Here is an 8,551-nt window from a genome sequence, read left to right on the forward strand (position 1 = left end):
AAATATAGGTTTTGCTACCACTTAACAGAATTGGACACTATTTCCGTTAGTAGGGCCCAATCACCATCCAACCACCTTCCAGCCACCCCTCCCAACTCTCTGTGCCGTCTTCCGGCGCCCAAACGATTCCCTGGCGTCGGCCACCCAACCCCCCTCCATTTCCCCCACCCACGTTGCTCCTAAGGTGGTCGAAACTCTATTCATACCCTCAACCAGTTTTCACTCTTCTCTTTGACTCCCCATGTAACACCCCTAAATCTCCCTCTACGGAAATACTAGTATAATACGTATAATTATACCGTAGAGATAGACTTAGGCGTATTACCGCCGCGTGATTACGCAAGGCTACTCAAACTTACTAAACAAAACCAATACTTTGCAGTAGAAAACTTCAATACTCTTCTCTTATTAATAATATACTATAAATAGTAACCATTCTCATGAGTACTCAAAAATAAACACAAGACCAACATTTCCTAATCTAGGTGAAACCATTCCATGGACTCCATATGTTCAATTATTGACTTCACCTGAAATTAGTCAACACTGCTTACCATTAAGGTAAACAGGGCGAACCAAAACAAAATAAGAAATACAGATTTAGCAAAATATGCTAAGTACGATAAGTGCAAGATAATTAAACTCAATTTATTAGCAAACATGATTTTGAAATCAATTCCGTCCTTTCCAATGATTTAACCAATAATTCAAACTCAAAATTCCAAAACCAATTTCAATGATCAATATCAATAGTCAATTCAATAAACCAAGTCCTCTTTAAAATCAATTCATTTTAATCCAATTTCTTTAAAACCAATTCCTCACCCAAGTGTGCACACCCCCCAAGCTAGTCTCCTTGTATTACAAGGCTATTCTTGAGGAAAGACCTGGTCATACAAAGTCCAATGCCTTATCAATAAACCAAATCCGCATAGTGGGATTACCAACATGCTTGTAAAGCATTAATAATAATAATTCAATAAATCCTCTTTAAATCCAATAATTCCAACTTTTAATAATAATAATTCAAACTCCCTTTTTATTTAAATCCACATGCTTTCAAAATCAAACCTTTTAAACATGAATAATAATTTTAATTATTTAAGACATGATATAAAATCAATACTCAAATTTAATTATTAAAACCAATTACTCAAACATACTTTTATTTCATAAATCATAATTCAATTTAATTTAATTCAATCATCATAAAATTATTCAAACATGCTTATTCAAACCAATCACTTTCAAGGTATCTAGCCACCTAACGTACCTTGATCATTGCTTAGCAAAAACACACAAAAGGAACATCAAGAATCTTGATCGAACACACCCTACAAATAAATATAAACTTAATCAATATAAGGTTAACAAATAATCACAACAATTAAATTAAAAACCTCCCAACTATATGTACATGAACCCTTTAAATTAATTTTCATAAACATCATTAAAAATATGATTTTATATAATTAAAGATACTCATAAAATTTTTTATAAATTCCCCATAATAATAATAATAATAATAATAATAATAATAATAATAATAATAATAATAATAATAATAATAATTGAATAAGAGAAGAGAAGAAGAAAATATAAGGAACCAAGGAAAAGAGAAGAATTGGATTTGCGTTGGAAAGAATAGGCAGAACTTGCAGAGGTTGTAACTCCTTTGATATAACTCCGAATTGGGTGATTCTTGAGCCTAACCTCAAGGATTTTTTGAGAGAAACAATTTTTTGTGAACGTCAATATCCCAAAAATTGACCAGAAGTGCCCGAGAATTGGCTTCAAAGATAAACGGGATGATTTGTGTAAAAAGAGGAGAAGAAAAGAAGAGAATTGGTTGGAGCATGGGTATTTTCTTTATCTTTTCTTTTCTATCTCCACTTGTTCCTCTATTTCACTAGTGGTCTGCACGAGCAGCACGGTGGTGGAAAAGGTGGCCTGAACGGGGCGATGGAGGGGTGGTTGTGGGTATGGCGTATAGTAGGCGGTTGTGGTGGTTTTAAGGGTTGGTTTTAAGGACGGCCGAGAGTAAGAAAGGGGAGGGGTGGGGTCGCCGGCGCCGGGAGATCGCTTAGGCGCCGATAGCCGGCGCGGGGAGGGGTGGCTAACAGTGTGAGGCAATGGTTGGGATTTTTTTTTTAATTTTTTAAAAAGTTTTTTCTTTTTCTTTTTAATAAATAAAATCATTATTTAATGAAAAATGGGCCTCACCTAACAAAACTTTAACGAATTCTGTTAAGTGGTAACAAAAACTATATTTCCTAACTTTTAGAGGTAGCAAAATAAAATAAAATTTTAGATAGGTAGCAAAAGTCAAAACATGGTGTTTTGGTGGTAGCAAAACTCAAAATTTCCTAATTTTTATTAGAAACTAAAATTTTTAAAAAGTAACTATTGGTATTTTTTTTCAATATTTTCTAAAAATTTATATTTAACATGGTTCGTTGTTGTCAAAAAAAAAATGATTCGTTTATATGGGGGGATCAGCATATTCTTCAGCATTATTTCATTTCAAGAATAAATATAAGTAGGTGCAGCAGCTCTACTCATTTCTCATATAGTTTATAAATATTTTTTATTAATCTGATCTAATCACCCATTATACTTCCGCTGTTGCCAACAAATTTGGTATCAGAGCCGGAATAATTATATCATGGCTTCCAGTACATCAACAGCATTTTTCCCTTATTCCCAACCGACACTACCTATCTTTGACGGAGAACATTATGACTATTGGAGTAGTCAAATGCAAACATTCTTTATATCCCAAGATTTATGGGAGCTCGTGGAAGGAGGCTATGAAGACCTTCCAGAAAATCCTAATGAAGCACAACAAAAACTACACAAGGAAAACAAGAAATAAGATGCACTTGCATTACGATACATTCATGCAGCCGTGAGTAAAACTATATATCCCCGCTTATATGGATTGAAAAAATCCAAAGAAGCTTGGGTTTATAAAAACAAGGATTTCTAGGAAATGAAAAAGTTGTTGCTGTTAGATTACAAAATCTATGGAGAGATTTTGATAACCTGGAAATGCAAAAGACAGAAAATATCCAAGTTTATTTTTCACGAGTCACAGAGATAGTTAATCATATAAGAAGTCTCGGTGATACATTAGAAGAAAAAAGAGTTGTTCGAAAAGTATTAAGAAGTATGACTGAAAAATATAATTCTGCCACATTTATAATAGAAGAGTCTAAGGACTTATCAACTCTCACAATGCATGAGTTGATGGGATCTTTGGAATCACATGAGCAAAAATTGAAAAGAAATGCAAATACCGATCAACTTGTTGATCAAGCATTTCAATCCCAACTTAACATATCAAACAAACAATATCAAGGAGAGTCAGAGAAAAGAGGGGGAAACCAAAGAGGACACCAATATGGTAGAGGTCGTGGTACCCTAAATTTTAGCCGTGGCCGAGGACAAAGCAGAGGAAGAGGTCGCGGACAATATCAAAATTATCAACAAAGGTCAAATAATTCATGTCGTATTTGTGGTAAGTCTAACCATCAATCATCTGAATGTTATTTTAAATGTAAGAGATGTCGTAATTCAAATCATTCTCAAAAGGATTGTTGGCATCAAAATGGAAATAATACAAATGAAGCGAATTTCACTACAAATGCTGAAGTTGAACAATTATTTCTTACATGCATGGATGCACAAAATAAGTCTGACAATATATGGTTTCTAGATAGTGGTTGTAGCAACCACATGACAGGAAATAAGGACATGTTCATTAAGTTAGATATGGGTGTAGCAAACCAAGTCACCTTAGGTGATGGAAAAAAGGCAAATGTCGAAGGAGGAGGAGTCATTGTTGTTAATAGCAAATTAAATGACACAAAATACATACATGATGTGCTTTATGTGCCTAATTTGACACATAATCTCCTAAGTGTTGGGCAACTTGTTCAACGAGGATATTCAGCAAATTTTGACAATGGGGAATGCATTGTTACGGACAAAAAATCTGGTACTACATTGGCAAAAGTATAAATGGCCGATAATAAAGTTTTCCCGCTTCATATGCCACAAAATAAGCTGGCATTGCAAGCAAATGTTATGGATGAATCTTATCTATGGCACTTACGATATTGACACTTGAACCAAAAAGGATTACAATTATTGAAATAAAAAGACATGGTTGTGGGATTACCATACATTGATAGAAATATTCAAGTTTGTGAAGGATGTATATATGGAAAAATGCATCGTCTTCCATTCCTAAAAACTTCATGGAGAGACAAAGCTCCTCTTGAATTAGTACATGCAGATATATTTGGCCCCACAAGAAATCCTTCTCTACAGAATAAGAGGTATTTTCTATTATTTGTCGATGATTACACTCATATGATGTGGATATATTTTATCGATCAAAAGTCAAATGCTTTCAATATTTTTTCCAATTTAAAGCAATAGTTGAAAGACAAAGTGGTTATATGATAAAGACATTGAGAACCGATAGAGGGGGTGAATTTATATATAACCCTTTTAAGGAGCATTGTAGAAAAGAAGGTATAAAAAGACAATTGACAGTCTCAAGAACACCTCAGCAGAATGGTGTAGCAGAGAGAAAGAATCACACAATTGTAGAAATGGCAAGAAGCATGATGGAAGAAAAGGCTCTTCCTAAAACATTATGGGCTAAAGCTGTAAATACAGCTATTTACATACTCAACCGTTCACCAACTAAAGCAGTTCGTAACAAGACTCCTTATGAAGCTTGGAATGGTAGAAAACCGGTTGTTAGTCACTTAAAAGTTTTTGGATGTATTGCATATACCTTAAATAAAGATCAAGGTAAAGACAAGTTCGATCCCAAAGGGAGAAAGTATCTTTTTTTGGGATAGAGTGATGAATCAAAAGGTTATCGTCTCTTAGACCCACAAGCTAAGAAGCTAATAATCTCCAGAGATGTTATATTTGAAGAATCGGCAAAATGGAAATGGGATGATGAAATAGTTCATTTTCCTGTGCAAGAAGAAGCTATAACTTCTCGTAGCCCAGCTCCAACAACAATAAATGATGCAGCAAACAGTCCGCATAGATCTCCTAATAATGTGTCAAATACACAAACACAAGAAACCTCATCTTCTCCGGTCTTAAATCAACCAGGAAGAATTAGAAAAAGGCCTTCTTATTTGGATGATTACGAGTGCTATTTATCTAAAGCAAATGACATGGTAACATTCGCTTTATTTGCAAGTGAGCCTTCTAGCTATAAAGAAGCATCAAATGACGATGTTTGGTTAAAAGCAATGGATGAAGAAATTGCTATGATTGAGAAAAACAAGACATGGGAGCTTGTTGATTACCCTGAAGGTAAAGATATTATTGGTCTAAAATGGGTTTATAAAGGAAAACTAGACCAAGACGGAAATATTAAAAAACACAAAGCAAGGCTTGTTGTCAAAGGATATGCCCAAAAACCTGGAGTTGATTTCAATGAGACTTTTGCTCCAGTAGCCCGTAGCCATAGCTGCACAGAAAGAATTATATATGTATCAACTTGATGTGAAATCTACATTTCTAAATGGTGTGTTAGAAGAAGAAGTGTATGTGGAACAACCACAAGGTTATGAAATTCAAGGGGAAGAAGATAAAGTTTATCGTTTGCATAAAGCACTCTATGGACTTAAACAAGATCCAAGAGCTTGGAATAGCATAATTGACAAATATTTTACAAATAGCGGATTAAAAAAGAGTCCAAGTTGTTGACCCTTATGAGGTTTTGATGATGATGTTAAGAATTGAGCAAACTTCCGTTTAATAAGGATTTTCTAGTGTTGTGCTGTTTTCAGGTTCAGTAAGCTCAGGGAGTTGAAGTGGGAACTGAAACAAAGGAACTTTAGAAGATCCATGAGGACCAGTAAAGACAGAAGAAGAGTTCCAGAAATGGAACTTCACGAAGTTTCTTAACAGGAACTTCACAACGGGTTGTACCGACCTAGTTCCGGTGTAATGCTGGGGCAAACCTCATCAACCAAGGATCAGTGCAGAGCTCGAGATATCAACCGAAAAAGATGGACTTCATAAATTATAGTTTTATAAAAGATAAGTTTGTTTATAGGTTGATGTAAGCATGTGATTAGTTGTTATGCATGGAACTCATTAGAAATCAGATAAAGCTTGACAAGCTCATTAATTCGTAAAAGATAATTACAGTTTTTATGAAAAAGTATTTATTTAATTTTATCTTCTAAAATCTGGTTTAACTCGGTTTTATCTTTTTCATAAAAATTCTATCTTTTAAGAAAATGAATTTGATCAAAATTGGTTTTCAGATAAACGAAACTAAATCTATTTTGATTTCAGTTTTAAAATGATAAGATTAGATTTCTGTTTAATCTTATCACATTTGCGAAAATCCTACTTTGTGGACTGAGGTACCTCTATAAATATAGAAGTATTGCAGTGAAGCAAAATGAGAGTTTAAGCGTGAAAACCACTTAGTGCTTAAGAGTAAGTTTGCCAAAGGTTTAAGCTTTATCATTTTGATTTTGGGTTTCATGTGTAGCTTTCCATTTATGTGTTAGAGTGAGTCTTTGTGTTGTAATTGGTTTTGGGGTGAGATTGTGAATTCTCTAAAAATTCACTTTTGAGTGTATGAGTTTGAATTCTCTAAAATTCAAGTGGTAGCTGTGAGTGCACAGTGAGTGAAAGGAACCTGAGAGGTGTCTTGGGTCACCTAGGAAGTGTCCTGGGTTAAGGGAAAAGGTACCTAGGAAGTGTCTTAGGTCTGGTAAGAGGTGTCCTATCAAGTGGCAAGTGTCTGTGGTGGAACTTGCAAAGCAAGGTCTGTGTAATAGGTTGTACTAGGAGAGTTGCCTATTATAGTGGAGTTTGTTTGAAAGTCCCAAGAAGGGCCGAGGTTTTACTTCCAGTTGGGCACTGGAAGGTTTCCTCGTAAATCTTGCTGTGTTCTTTAAGTTCCTTTTATGTTTTGTTTTTAATTTCCGCATAAGTTTCATGATTGGAACCTACTACTATTCACCCCCTCTCTCGTAGTAGTTCATCTAAACTAACAATTGGTATCAGAGTAGGTTCTCACGAAATTACAAGCAACCTTGTAGAGTAAGTTCCTGAAGAGATGAATGCACACGAGAAACTTGAAGAAGGGTACTCGACCCAAAGACCACCAATGTTCAATGGCAAGTTCTATTCATACTGGAAGAATAGAATGGAGATATTCATCAAAGCTGAAAATTATCAAGTATGGAGAGTCATTGAAAGTGGTAACTTCGAGGTAACAAAAACCAATTCAAACAAAGAGGTAATCCCTAAACCACTGGCTGAATTTGATAAAGAAGATTATGAAAAATATGAGTTGAATGCTCAAGGAGTGAAAATCTTGCATTATGGACTAGGACCTCATGAGCATAATAGAATCATGGGTAGTAAGTTCGCAAAGCAGATTTGGGATTTATTACAAGTAACACATGAAGGAACAAATGAAGTCAAACGTTCCAAAATTGACTTACTAATGTCAAAATATGAAAGATTTGAAATGCTACACAAAGAATCCATTCAGGATATGTTCACTAGATTTACTAACATTGTCAATGAGTTAGAATCTTTAGGCAGGTCCATACCCATCGATGAACAGGTGAGAAAATTTCTCAGAAGTCTTCCTCAAGATGAGAGGTGGAGATCCAAGGTTACTACTCTACAGGAATCCAAGGACTTCACCAAGTTCAACCTCGAACAGCTCAATGGATCCCTACTCACTCATGAACTTCATCTTGGAGCAAGCACTGAAAGTTCCAAGAATAAAAGCCTTTCTCTAAAGGCTTATGAATCAAGCGACTCTAAAGATGATGATATGGAGACAGCCATGCTTGTATGGAGGTTCAGGAAGATGTTGGGAAAGAGAGGAGATAAGAGTAAACAAGGACAGCTAAGTTCCAAGGAGATCAAGTGCTTTGGATGTGATTCCAAGGAACATCTCATTTGAGACTGCCCTCAACCTAAGGAGGATGAGAAACCCAAATACAAAGGGAAGGAGCAAAGCAAGTACTATAAATCATCATTCTCCAAGGAAGATGTCAGGAAAGCCATGGTGGCTGCATGGGGAGACTTTGACTCCGAAGAAGAAGGAGAAAGAGAATCCGTGGGAGAAACAGCCAACTTGTGTTTGATGGCTAAAACTGACAATGAAGCTCGTCTGAAGGAACTTGAATCTGAGGTATGGTATGACTATCGACAACTCAAACATTTAAACAAAGAAAATCTTATGGACATTATTCTGGAACTTCAAGATGACTGTATTGAACTAAATAAGTCGAAGTTCCAAACTGATCAAGCTTTAAAAATCCACAAAGAACATAATGAATGGGTTGATAATATGAAGACTGATATTCAGACTAGATTCTTTGATCTATATGATAAAAAGGTCCTTCTAAAAGAACTAGTTGAAAAACTGAAACATGATAACATTATGTTAAACGTTGAGCTAGCTCACCTAAAACTTGGAATTAATTCTTCTGATTCTGAAGTTCCTCTCGTAAGCCAACTTCCAAAATTT

Source organism: Chenopodium album, chromosome 17 (assembly GCF_948465745.1).
Source record: "Chenopodium album chromosome 17, dcCheAlbu1.1, whole genome shotgun sequence".
In the NCBI taxonomy this organism is placed as follows: Eukaryota; Viridiplantae; Streptophyta; class Magnoliopsida; order Caryophyllales; family Amaranthaceae; genus Chenopodium; species Chenopodium album.